Genomic DNA, 14339 nt, shown 5'->3' with positions numbered 1-14339 from the left:
CGGGCGCAGCTATCGATAGATTAATACACTCTGCAGAGGTAGAACACTTTACCCACACCACGGAACCCATGGCCTCGCACTCCCATTCGGGTGGACCAACGACATTCCGACAGAACTCTCCCATTGCCATGACACTCTTGCGGCCACTCCGACCAACTCCCCACTAGGATTATTCATGGGTGGCCCAGCCTACCAAAGGCAAAACGGCCACCGTCGTGGCAAATAATTGGTCCCAAACAGGGACAAAGTACCATAACAACAATAGGCCCACAAGGTTATGTCTGCTTACCGGGTCAGGGTAACGTATGCCCATAACCTTCCCTTCACTACTAGGGAAAACCCTAGCAGTAGCGCGGGTTTTGTGTCCACTAGTAGTGCGGGAGGCCGCGCTACTAATAAGGCGCTACAGCTATTGCTTAGCACTAACGCGTGCCCGCACACGCTACTGCTAGGACAAATAGCTGCAGCGTTTATTCAGTACCACGCTACTGCTAAGGTAACTACTTGCAGCGTGTTTTCTGTCCATCGCTACTAGTATTTTTTTAGTGTATTTATGCGCCATCGTACAAATATTGGTACAATACCAGTTATGAGGTTTACATCATTATGTCCATAACAGTGTGTCAAATGAAGGTGGATTAGGTTCAAGTGGAGGCAATATGTGGTGCATGTCAAAAGTATACTACTAATCCAAACTTGATCTAGTTTGGACTAGTAGTACTTTCGATGTGCACCACATGTTGCCTCCACTTGAATCTAATCCGCCAGCACAAGCTATTTAATCATCATCATAGTCATTACCACCAATAGTATTTATTTAATCACCACTAACACTAGCTAATAATAATCATCATAGTCATTACCACCAACACTAGCTATTTTATCATCATAGTAATAGTGTAGCACATCATCATCCTCAAATTCATTTCTAGCTAGCTAATCACTCCTGTTGCTCTTTCTTAGGTAAAATAACATAAAACATGTATAGCTCTCCTCGATCAAACTGGAGCATGCAGATGAACCTGTCTCCTAATCGTGGGTAGCGCATCTGTTTACTGCCCCCTAGTACTTCTCTGCGCTCCCCCATCACATATTTGGTCCAGTCTTGCACTATTAAGCATCCGTCGCTAATCTTGAATGCACTAAAGTAATCTATAGGATATCTTGGCCGTAAGCTGATAATACTCATGGTACCTTTAGTCTCGATCCCATAAGGCACAGCATTCATCGGGAGTCCCTGTTGAAGAACATCGTACGGTAACATACTTAGCAATGAAGTTTAGCTTCAAAATAATGTATGGAAAAGATGCACTGATGACAAATAGTAAAAATCTTACCATCCTTCCTAAATAGATGTGACCATAGTTCATTACAAACACTATTGGTCGCACATTTTCAGTACTAACATTTCTAAATGCAGGAAGAAAATTTGTCTTGACAGTATCAAGATCCTCAAGCCATGAAACATAATGACTGAGCTCCTCGCAGTTGAGTTCAGCCCCAGGACAGTATACGGTCCTGTCTACCAAGCGCTGGACATGTTTGCTTGCACCGAAATAAGCTGACAATACAAATTAGTTGTCAACTATTTTTGAATAAACAATGTCAAAGACATAAATATGGTTGAGAAACTTACACAATGGTATAACTGGAGGCGTCTGCACATCGACCCAGATGTCGGTATTACCTTCAATATCATCTTCCGGACGAATATCAAAGGTGATAACCATATCAGGCTCAAATGCATAAGTCTTGCATAGTGCTCGCCATGTTTTGCATCCAAAATAGGTGTAGTCGTCCGAATTGTACAATTTTGCATGGAAAATATAACCATGCTCGGTCTTCAAGTAAACTTTCTTTTCCTCCATACTATGACTGAAGCCTATCTTATCCAATACCAAAACTCTTGCATGGCAGGGGATACGCTAGTAGAATAGTAAAAAAATATATAAGTTGAAGCAAATGAAGCAGATGTCATGCTTAATTACGAAAAAAGACTTGTCTTTGTGACTTACTGTATCCACTTCGAAGTTCTCGTCCAGCTTGATGCTGAAGCGCCTATCATCATCTAGGAAGATTCCGTCGCACAGGCCGCGCTTGTCTTCGCAGTATTTGCAAATACCGAAATCCTTTTCATCGTCAGACATTTCCTATGTTCATAGTTAAAACATTAATTCAAAATCGATCGAAGACAACTACCAAGATACTCAACACACAAATCCGGGGCACTCGATATTTCCTACATATTCTGGCACAAGTCATGCCAAAATTCACGGAAAAATCCGGCATGACGTTTGCTAAAATAGGACATATCGAGCGCCTGAAATTTGCTGGAACGGAAATGAATCAACACTCCGGCAAAACATAGGCCACTCGGAGGTGTAACCTGCAAACATGACCGACCACTTGGATATTGAACAACACAAGATATACATTTCAAAATATCTTATAGGACTCAAATTAGCATGCATTCAATAAGAAAAAGTAAATCATCTCATGCGTCCATACATCATCGAATATTATCACTAATACATCACGAATAGTGTCATACATATAATATCACTAATACAACTAAAATTCTAGCACACGACGGGTATCGGCGCGGGCGGTGGACACCCACAGAGAAGGAACCATCACGGGATCATAGCTCTAGTGAGATCCTCGGAGAACCTGCCAGGTATTGGAGAACAGCCTGTGCTCCAACGCAAACAAGTAGCGACGGACGTGCGCGTCCTCCTCACTGACACGGTGACGCACCACCTCCGCGGAGTCCTCGAGCCTCTGGATCGTCATTGGCCCACGCGACCGCCACCAAAGAAGGTTCGGGTCAACGACAGGCTGGCTCCTCACCAACCTGCGCCCCCCGGTAGGTAGCGCCTCCCAGTACCACCCCGGCGGAGCCCAGTCCCGAACATGGCCGATCTGGTCAAGCAGGTGTCGTCCTCCGCCGACTCAACGACGAGGATGCGGGATAGGCATCGTCCAAGTCGAGGCGGGAAAAATTGCTTTAACTAAAAAATAGAAACACGTTCTTACTAAAAAGTTCTATTAATTCAACTAGTTCTTACTAAAAATAATCTTACTATAAATAAAAATATTCTAGTACCTAATTAGTACCTAGTTCTTACTAACTAATTAGTACCTAAGAACTACTGCCCTAATTACCATCTAAGTAATTAACTAACTGTCACATCCCTAGTCCTGTTATGCACTAGGCTAGACCTCATGTGAGCATCATGTTTTAATTCAAATGAAATTTGAATTGAGGGATTTTCAAAGCCTCGGAAACCTTCTAAAAATGATCAACATTAAAATCTTCTCAAAGAAGTCCAAGAAAATGTTCCTCTTAGTCTCTGAAAATATTGCAAAGAGGTAAAACTCAAAACAATATTTTTGGTATCTCAGAGTTAATTATTTTGGGCCTTTGAATTAAATAAATAACTATTTGCATTGGATATATATTTCTTAATTAATTAATATATGTCCAATAATTCTGATATTTGATGAAGGGCTTTGGAATAATCCTACTAGTCCCTACCATAATTATCAGAAGCAATAAAAATGATTTAGTGTCTAAAACTAAATCAAAACAAACTACAGAAAATAGAAAACAGAATTAAATAGAAATAAGAGAGAGAGAGAGAGAAGGACTTACCTGGCGCTCACCTGGTAGCCAAACCGGCCCAGCACTGCAGTTGGCCGGCCCAGCCCGCCACCGCTACCCCCTGTCGTCTTCCTCCCTCGCCAGAAGGACACGGGCACGCGCCCGGCGCGCGCGGCCACGCGCCCCGGCCACCTCCTCCCTGCCTGGCTGCCTCCTCCTCCCCTGGACGTCTCCCGCAATGCCACGACATCTCCTGGACCCTCCTCGCTCGCTCCCTCACCCTCACTTCCCCCTGGATCCCTCTCTCTTCTCCACCGAGCGGAGCTCGTCGCTACCGACGCCGTTACCGCGGCCACAACCACTTCCTCGCTCCCTCTCTGCATCCCTGAGCTCCGTCCCGACCCCATGGAGCTGCACACCGACGCACGCGACCAGAGGAGGCCCCAGTCGACCGGAGCGTCGTCGTCTTCATCCCCGGTGCCCGGAGATCGCCGCCGTAAATTCGCAGTCGCAGAAGCTTGCCCGAGCTCGCCGACCCCTCCGTTCGATCCACTGTGAGCCCCTCTTCCTCTTCCCCCTTCTCTCAAGCTCGCCCTCATCCCCTAGCTTCTTTCTCCACCGCGGCCGAGAGCTTCTCGCCGCCGGCCATGGCGTGGCCGTGGCCACAGCCACCGCAGCTCATTTCCGAGCCCACCGTCGTGCTCACCGCGATCTCAGGAGTCCGTAGCACACCCCAGCTCCTCCTGCCGTGCTCCCTAACAACGACCCCGAGCTCGCCCGAGCTCCGGCCGCCGCCGAGGTCGACGCCGTGCTCAACTCCGGCCACCTCCGCTCCAGCCGCCTCCACCACTGGAAGCGCCACTCCGCCAGCTCCCCGTAGATGCTCCCCGCGCCCCAAACCATGGCCCGTAGTGCAATCCCGACGCGGACGCCGCCGCGGTCTGAGGTCGCCGGCGGTTAAACGCCGGCAGCTGACGTGGCACCGTTGTTAGTAGTTAATGACTCCACCAATTAACCCACACTCTCACTAACACGCGGGCCCTGCGGCCTAACTAATCAGCTAACTAAAATAGATTAGGTTTAATCTAGTTGCAGTGGCCCCACGCGTCAGTTTTGACCGCGCTGACGTGGCCGTTGACTGGGCCCACACGTCAGTGGCACTAACCAGCCCCAGTCACTGACCAGTGGACCCCACTGGTCAGGTTTGACCTAGGGTGCCCAGTTGACTCTGCTGACGTCACAGTGACGTGGTGCTGACGCCATAAATCATTTCTGGATTTATTATTATTCAGAAAATTTCAGAAAATGTCCAAAACTTCTAAAATTCATAGAAATTCAACCGTAACTCCAAATGAAATAAATTATATATGAAAAATTATCAGAAAAATTCAAGGAATCCATCCATACCATTTTCATGCATGTTTGAACAATGTTTGTCCTCTGTTTTGGACAAAACAAATAAAGAGCATTTAAATAATCACATATGGAGGTTGAATTTGAATGTTGTATTCAAACCAACTTCATTTAATTCATAGCTAGGTGCATTAGCCCAAAACACATTCATATTGCCATGTCATAGCATGCATCATATTGCGCATTGCATTGATCGTGTTTCTTCTGTGTTTGCCGGTGTTGTTTCCCCTCGATAGACGTTGTACCGACGATGTGATCGTTGACACTGATAAAGACTCAATGTTATCTTCAGAAGTGTCAGGCAAGCAAAATCCTCTTGTTCATTCCGATAAAATCCCACTCTCTCGCTCCTGCTCTTTTTTACTGCATTAGGACAACAACGACATATTTGTTACTTGCTGCGGTAGCTGAACCCCTTTATCCTTTGCATGACCTGTCATTGCCACAGTAAATAGATGAAACCCACTAGCATGAGTAGGAGTTGTTTGAGCCCTGTTGTGCCTACTCATTCATGCTTGTTTGTCATGCCTGCTATTGCTTAGAGTTGCGTCAGGTCTGATTCATCGGGGATGAATCAGAGGCGTGTGAACATGTCCTACTGTGTATGAGCTAAGTGTGTGAACACGATTTGGTGAAGGTAGCGGTGAGAGGCCATGTAGGAGTACATGGTGGGTTGTCTCATTGCAGCCGTCCTCAAGAACTGAGTCCTGTGTTTGTGATCCATGAACAGTTACTACCACACATTGGGTTCCGGTAACTCGACCCCTCTCGACTTATTAATCAACATGATCTCTGTCCAGGAGTTGCAACTAGTTTCTGGTGTTTGTAGGTAGTGTTAGTAGTCTACCAAGTGGCACCCGGTACAGGTGGGCTTGGGACAGACTAGGCACAGTGGCACGGTGTACCAAGCGTACATCCACCCGTCGAGGTGGGCTTGGGAACCCTGCACACATCGTTTGGGGCCGTGAGCGACACCCCGGCCGGATCTCCTTGCGGATGGAACCCGAATAGGCGATAAACCTGGACTAGAGACTTGTTCGGTTAGTCAGGTTGTGGCCGACTCCCTCGCCCGGCTTCCGCTTGAAGGTTGCCGAGGTACATGACGTGTACAGGGCGGTAAGTGGCGAGAGCGTGTGTGAAGAAGTACACCCCTGCAGGGTTATCATTATCTATTCGAATAGCCGGATTCCTCGGATATGGAAACTTGGACCCCTTGCATAGTTCATAGACAAGTGAAAGTGGATACTCTAAAATACGCAAGATAAGCGTGAGTGCTATGGATGGCGTTCTCGTAGGGAGACGGGAGCGAATCCATAGTGGTGTATTGATATGGTGAATATGTGGACTCGTGTGCGCCACCTCAAAAGAGTTACTTGCAGTCGTAGTTTAGGATAGCCACCGAGTCAAAGCTGGCTTGCTGCAGTTAAACCCCACCACCCCTTTGTTGATAATGATGCATATGTAGATAGATCTGATGTAAGTCTTGCTGGGTACATTTGTACTCACGTTTGCCTATTTTATGTTTTTGCAGAGAGACTTCAGTCTCGCTAGTAGTTCCGCGTGGTCTTTGACGTTTAGCTTGTTACCTCAGCTACGATCTTGTGCCCTCGGCAGGATCTGGTAGATAGTCAGGCTTCTCAGCCTTTTCCATTTATAGATGTCTGTACTCAGACATGTTAAGCTTCCGCATGTGCTTTGATTTGTATGCTCTGAATGTTGGGTCATGAGACCCATGTTTGTAATATCTCGCTCCTCGGAGCTTATTGAATAAATATTTGAGTTGTAGAGTCATGTTGTGATGCCATGTTGTATTTGCACATATCGAGCATATTGTGTGTATGTTATTGAAATGCTTGGTATGTGTGGGGTCTGACAACCTAGTTGTTTATCCTTGGTAGCCTCTCTTACCGGGAAATGTCTCCTAGTGTTTCCACTGAGCCTTGGTAGCTTGCTACTGCTCCGGAACACTTAGGCTGGCCGGCATGTGTCCTTCGTTCCTGTGTCTGTCCCTTCGGGGAAATGTCACGCGATGAATACCGGAGTCCTGTTAGCCCGCTGCAGCCCGGTTCACCGGAGTCCTGCTAGCCCAGTGCTACAGCCTGGATTCACTCGCTGATGACCGACACGTTCGATGCTGGGTCATGGATGCCTGTCCCTGTAAGTTTGTGCCACTTTGGGTTTACGACTAGCCATGTCAGCCCGGGCTCCTTATCATATGGATGCTAGCGACACTATCATATACGTGTGCCAAAAGGCGCAAACGGTCCCGGGCAAAGGTAAGGCGACACCCGTGGGAATACCGTGCGTGAGGCCACAAAGTGATATGAGGTGTTACATGCTAGATCGATGTGGCATTGAGTCGGGGTCCTGACACTAACTAGCACTAAAAATAGCCTAGGGTTCATACTAACTAGCACTAAATAGTTAGGGTTCATACTAAGCAGAGAAGAGGGATCGGAAGGGGAGAGTGCTTACAGAGGGCGGGGAGAGAGATGGGGTCGGGGGAGACGGCGGCACTGAGGCGCGGTGAGGCGGGGTCGGGGGAGACGGTGGCGAGGCGGGTCGAGGGAGACGGCGGCGAGGCGGGGTCGGGGGAGACGACAGCGAGGCGGGGTCGGGGGAGACGGTGGCGAGGCAGGGTCGGGGGAGATGACGGTGAGGCGGGGTCAGGGGAGACGGCGGCAAGGCGGAGGCGATGAGGAATAGTAGAGGAGTATTGGGGGAGGAAGCAGAGGAGAGGGAATCAGGCCGCGCGGGGGGTTAGGTGAAAATAGCTTTAACTGTAGCGTGGGGAGGAAAAACGCGCTGCTGCTAAAATCCGTAGTAGTAGCGCTGTTCGTAGAAGGGCGCTACTACTATACCTAGCACGTCAGGAACGGTGTGGCAATTATAGTAGTAGCGCTTTCTGTTCCTGCCGCGCTACTGCTAAGCGGCTAACAGTAGCGCGGTTCTGCCAGACACGCTACTGCTAACTAGCAGTAGCGCCTCATTTTAACAAGCGCTACTGGTAACATTCTGTGTATAAGATTTTACCTAGTAGTGCTTGTTGGAGGAACCGACAAAAGGCATGACAACGAGATGACTAACGGCCTCCGCATACTAAGGAAAATGTGGTTGCACTTGTCAACCCGATTCAGTGGCACCATGACCCGACAAACTTTATGTTCAAGTTCAATTATCATCATGTTTAACTTGAAAATAAAAATGCTCGAGTCACTATATGCCATGCTTATGCAGCCATATATCATGCATCACATATCACTTAGAAACAACAGATCAACCTTATTCAAATTTCTACTTGCACAATACTTACTCGTTATTTATACTCATCACCTTAGTTGGCATTTATCAAACAAAAGCCATTATGCATATAGGGAAAATGATACCAATGATCGTATTACCATAGTCATGACAAACTTACTTAGTTCAACTACTCAAGCTATATCTCACTAGTTCAAGCATTCATTTCTGTTAACTAAGCATTTTGATCATGACAAACTAAAGAACACAAGCATTATTTATTTTGATACTATATGCAATGAATATCATATAAACTCAAGTAGAAAATCATGGATATTGCATAGACACAATGACAGTGTTGTTGTGGCTTGCCTTAGTGCAGAGGAGCTTCACACTCCTCCCGGATGCCTTCAAGACAAGCTTCACCTTCTGAAAGTAAATCAAATGACAAAAAGAAAATATCAAGAACACTTCTAAAAATTACCAGAAATTCTAGATAGCAGAAAAAATCCAATCTTGGGTGTGCTACTAGGATTTTCCAGTAAGAACACAATGCAAAAAGAACTAACTCATTTGGACTTGTAGATTAGGAGTTACATCTGGTCAAAGTTCTGGTCAAATTTGAATTAAATTTGAATAAAAGAAAAATAGAAGCGGGGGGGGGGGGTGACGTCGAAGGCGTGAACCGGCTGGGCGCCACCACTCATACCGCTTCGGGCGTGGCCTGAGTGGTTGACAGTGGGCCCCAGCGGTTAGGTCTGAGGGGGAGGGGGAGAGAAGCAGAGTCGGGCGGCGCAGCGACGACGCTTTCTCTGGCACATCGACGAGATCTGAGAGGATAGGATTGGAGAGGAGATCCAGGTGCACCTGCCCGTACCCGTAGCGTGGCTAAGGGTGGCCGGACGGGGTCAGAATGATGCTCTCCAGTGGCGGCAGCGGGCGGAGCTCGTCGGAGATGGCGATTCCGGCGAAGCAGGGCCACTCCAGCAGCTCCAACGGCACCATCACACACCAGTGGACCACCACGGGCATGCCGGAGAAGTCAGTGAAGCTTGAGCGGCTCTAGAGAGGGAGGGGGAAATGGACATGGATCCCTGGCGAGCTGGGGGCGGGGACAACGGCTAGAGGCCTGACCGGCCGGGCTGCGGCTTCCTACGATGTTGTGGATGTGTGCTGAGAGTGTGTGCGGAAAGAAATGAGCTCGGGGAGCTCTATTTATAGGCGAGGCCGAGGCGGGGATCGAGAGCTTCCCAGAGCTCTCTGGAGTGTCGCCCGGCGACAAATGGCATCAGTTAGAGGGGAAGAAGGCGTCGAAGATCACGCAGGGGTTGTAGACGAGCAGCAACGAGCACAGGAGCGCGGTACGCGACGAGCACAGGGGCATGAGCGCACTGTTACCTTGGCTGCACCATGCCCGTGCTCGCTGCGGCAAGCTCCGGCGTCGGCAAGTGCCAGGGCTGAGTTAAGGAGGTGCAAACGAGGATGGGGGCGCAATTTGGCAAGGTGCGGCGGCCGGGGAAGCGAGCACCGGACGCAGATGACCTAAGCCACATAATCCAGCAGCCAGACGAATTGGCCAGGCAATTCTGGACACGGTTCTTAACAAGGAAAAATCAAATCGTCGACTGTCCGGATGCAGAGGCCCTCGCTGCCTTCAAACATAACATCCGCGACGAGTGGCTGGCCCGGTACCTAGGACAGGAAAAGCCGAAATCCATGGCAGCCCTCACATCACTCATGACCTGCTTTTGTGCGGGAGAGGATAGCTGGCTAGCTCGCAGCAACAACCTCAGCAAAAATGTTGGCAGTCCGGATATCAAGGACCGCAATGGCAGGTCGCGTCGAAACAAAAACAAACGCTACATTAACGGCGACAGCAATGAGGATACGACAGTCAATGCCGGATTCCGAGGCTCCAAGCCCGGTCAACGGAAGAAGCCATTCAAAAGAACCACTCCGGGCCTGTCCAGTTTGGACCGAATACTCAACCGCTCCTGTCAAATACATGGAACCCCCAAAAGCCAGCTAACCACACCAACAGAGATTGTTGGGTATTCAAGCAGGCAGGCAAATTAATCGACGAATACAATGACAAGGGGCTACACAGCGATGACGAGGAAGAGACCCGGCCGCCGAACAACAGAGGACAAAAGGGATTCCCCCCTCAAGTTTGGACGGTAATCATGATATACGCAACGCATATACCCAAGAAGGAGCGGAAGCGTGCACTAAGGGACGTATACGCGATGGAGCCAGTCGCCCCAAAATTCAACCCATGGTCCTCTTGCCTGATCACTTTCGATGGAAGAGACCATCCGACCAGTATCCGCCATGGCGGATTCGCCGCATTGGTTTTAGACCCAATCGTCGATGGATTTCACCTCACGAGAGTCCTGATGGATGGCGGCAGTAGCCTGAACCTGCTTTATCAGGATACAGTGTGCAAGATGGGCATAGACCCTTCAAGGATTAAACCTACAAAGACAACCTTCAAAGGCGTCATACCAGGTGTCGAGGCCAGTTGTACAGGCTCAGTCACACTGGAAGTGGTCTTCGGATCCCCGGATAATTTCTGAAGCGAGGAGTTAATCTTTGACATAGTCCCGTTCCGTAGTGGCTATCACGCTCTGCTCGGACGAACCGCGTTCGCAAAATTCAACGCGGTGCCGCATTATGCATACCTTAAGCTCAAGATGCCAGGCCCTCGTGGAGTCATCACGGTCAATGGAAACATGGAACGCTCCCTCCGAACGGAGGAACATACAGCGGCTCTCGCGGCAGAAGTACAGAGCAGCCTTTTAAGGCAATTTTTGAGTCTGGCCGTTAAACGACCGGACACGGCCAAACGCGCCCGGAGCAACATCAACCAAGACCACCTGGCACGTTCCGAGCACGTGTAGCAATGCGGCCTCAACCCCAGCCCTCGTACAATTGTAAGACAAACTCTCCGCATACAGAATTACGCCCTGGAGATACCATGGGCATAGGGGGAGAGGCACAACCACAACAGACCCAGAGTGCGGTTCGACCACACCAGGGGCTCCCAAGTGTGTCGCTCTTTTTATCTTTTATTTCTCTCTTTTTTATACAGAAGTCTGTCCGGCGGCGAACCTGCCGAACTCATGATGCAACAGCCAGGGAGGGACAAAGGCCGCCACGAACACTCAGGTGGTCTCCATTACGAGCATTAAATTTGTTAAATACACCATTCCGCGGCCTACCCCTGGAGGGAGACGCCTTTAATTCGTCCAATCCCTTGCTTTCCGTACTATTTGTATCATTCCGCACTCATAGCAGCTCTTCTCGAATAAAATGCAGCACTTTTTGCCGATAATTGCATTACCTTATATATATATGTTCATTTACGACATGTTGCATCCGTACATTTTGGTACGGACAAATACACCAGGGGCTTACGTTCCCCGCATTATGGTGTGATAAAGTCCGAACACTTTCACAAGTGCGGCACCCCGAACTTATAGCATTATATGAATCGGCTCCGAATCATGTCTTGGGTCAATAGTTGGGTTTGCCCGGCTCCCATGTTTGGCACCTTACGTTCCGTTCTATCGGCTAAGGTAGCACTAGGAGAACCACTGCGATTGCGCCCCGGTTGAGCCGGGTTAACGCCTCAGTGGAGAAAGCTAAAACTGACTGTCATGATAAGGCGAGAGACTGGTCGCTGTTCGAGAGGTCCTTTCGCGTCCTTAAAGACCTACGCCGCTTCGAGCGAAGTTCCGGATAATGTCCGACGAAGGCATGGATAGCGCCCTGAATTCGGTCTTCCGAATACTAGGGGCTTCGCCGAAATTTAAAATTATAGAATTCTATGGCTAAGTGAGAGTGTTCAAGCACTATAAGTCCGGTTGCCTTGTTCGTTGTGTTGAGCGCCTCCCTAGATGGACCCAAAAATGGGAACAAGAGCGCTCAAGTTTATCCCGAACACCCCAGCACTCGTGGCATGGGGGCTGAAGCCGACGACTTGCCATCTCTCAGATTTAATAAATGGCCGCACAGAAGGTAATATTCTAAATTAACAAGCATTGCTTAGCGCATATGAACAAAGTTTTCAGCGCACAAGATAACACATTGCGAATTTACTCAATAATTACATCCCTGGGGAACTCATCCGCAATTTTGCGGGCACCCTTCAGGACAGTCTTATAGTACATCTCGGGCGTACGATATTCCTTGCCCGCTGGTGGCGCGTCAGTGATTAGCTTCTCCGCATCCAGCTTGCCCCAATGCACCTTTGCGCGGGCAAGGGCCCGACGAGCACCTTCAATTCAGGCGGAGCGCTTGATAGCCTCCACCCAGGGGCACGCATCCACCAACCGTCGCACGAGACCGAAGTAGCTCCCAGGCATGGCCTCTCCAGGCCACAGCCGGACGGCCCTTCATGGCCTGCTCAGCCACCTTGTGGAGCTCGACCAGCTGCTTCAGCTGGTCGCTAGGGGGCACCGGATGGCCGGCCTCAGCATACTGAGACCAGAAGACCTTCTCCGTTAAGCTCCCCTCCTCGGCTCGGTAGAATGCGGCGGCATCAGACACGCTGCAAGGCAGATCTGCAAACGCCCCTGGAGAGCTCCGAATTCGGGTAAGTAACACGTAATTTACATTCACATGCTTGCTTTGCATGAAAAATGCCTTACCCGCCGCTATCTTCCTCATCAACTCAATCTCCTGAAGGGACTTATGGGCATCGGCCTTGGCAGTCTTGGCACTTTCGAGAGCCGAGGCAAGCTCGGACTGTCAAGTCTTTGAGTCACGCTCCAAACTCTCATGCTTTTCCATGAGAGCCTGGAGTTCTTGCTGAACCACCGCCACCCGCGCCTCCTGCTTTTCTCGCTCTACCCGTTCCGCGGCCGCATTGCGTTCGGCCGCAGACACGGCCTCCTTCAGGGTCGCCACCTCGTTCGTGGCCCCTGCAGTACCCATGTTATCCTTGTTATTTTTTGTTGCAACCTAAATCCTTTTCTGTAAGGTACAAGTTCAAAATGGTGTTACTCACCTTCTTTGTCCTGGAGCTGCTTCTTGGCGCGGCCGAGCTCTTGCTCGGACCGCTCGAGCTCCTGCTTCAAAGCACCGACCTCCGCAGTCAGTATGGCAGAGGTCAGCAGTGCAGCCTGCAACCCATATTGACATAATTTTTTAGCAACCCTGCGTATATCTTCTTTTTTTTCAGATCCTCAGTCCGGCTTTTCTTTCCGAACACCGAACCGAGCATTAGGGGCTACTGTCTATGCGGTATTACATTGCATATTTTTATCTTCTTACCTCAAAGCCTGATAGAAGGCTACTGCAGGCTTCGGTCAGCCCGCTCTTGGCGAGCTGTACCTTCTGAATCACCGCACTCATAATAGTGCGGTGTTCTTCCTCGATGGAAGCGCTCTGGAGAGCCTCCAACAAATTGTCCGGCGCCTCCGGTTGGACGGAAGCCGCCGGCGTCACGGTCTTGCCCTTCCTGCGAAGGGGCCGCCGGCCGGACTCCGGAACCACTGCGGGTTCTGATGTGGAGTTCGGCGCAAAGTCCGGGAGGCTGCCTTGTGGCGCCTCCGGAGCCTCCCCCTGATGGATCCCTTCTTGGGATCCCACCTCGGCGTCCTTGGTGTCGCAAGGGGTGAAGGCGGTCGGGATGGAGTCTACATCCGACGGAGCCAACGACCCGCTCGATGAAGCGGGGAGATCATCATTGGCCGGACTACAGGCAGCATGCGGCATCAGAATGACACTATGTGATGCAGAAAAAGAAATTATAAATCATTCAGGAATCCGAATACTTATGATCTCGCCGAAGGCCTGGCCCTTGAAGGCCATTCTTCCTCGCCAACGTTGATGTTGGCGGAGCTGTCCGGGGGAATAGTCCTTCCCCTCTTGGACCCTTCGGCCTCCCCTGTTGGGGAAGCCTTCCTCTTCCTCTCTACCTCCTCTGGGAGAGAGTCCTCCTTCTCCTCCTCGTTTTCAGGGGAGGAGTCCGCCCCGGAGTCGTCGGACACCTGAAAACGGGAACTCTTTCGAGCACCCGTGGCCTCCTTCTTGGCCTTCTTCTCCGGCACCACGTGTGGTGCCGGAACCAGCAGCC

The sequence above is a fragment of the Triticum aestivum genome, chromosome 1B, assembly GCF_018294505.1.
Source record: "Triticum aestivum cultivar Chinese Spring chromosome 1B, IWGSC CS RefSeq v2.1, whole genome shotgun sequence".
Taxonomy (NCBI): domain Eukaryota; kingdom Viridiplantae; phylum Streptophyta; class Magnoliopsida; order Poales; family Poaceae; genus Triticum; species Triticum aestivum.
The sequence above is the reverse complement of the archived record's forward strand: the minus strand, read 5'-3'. Positions refer to the sequence as shown.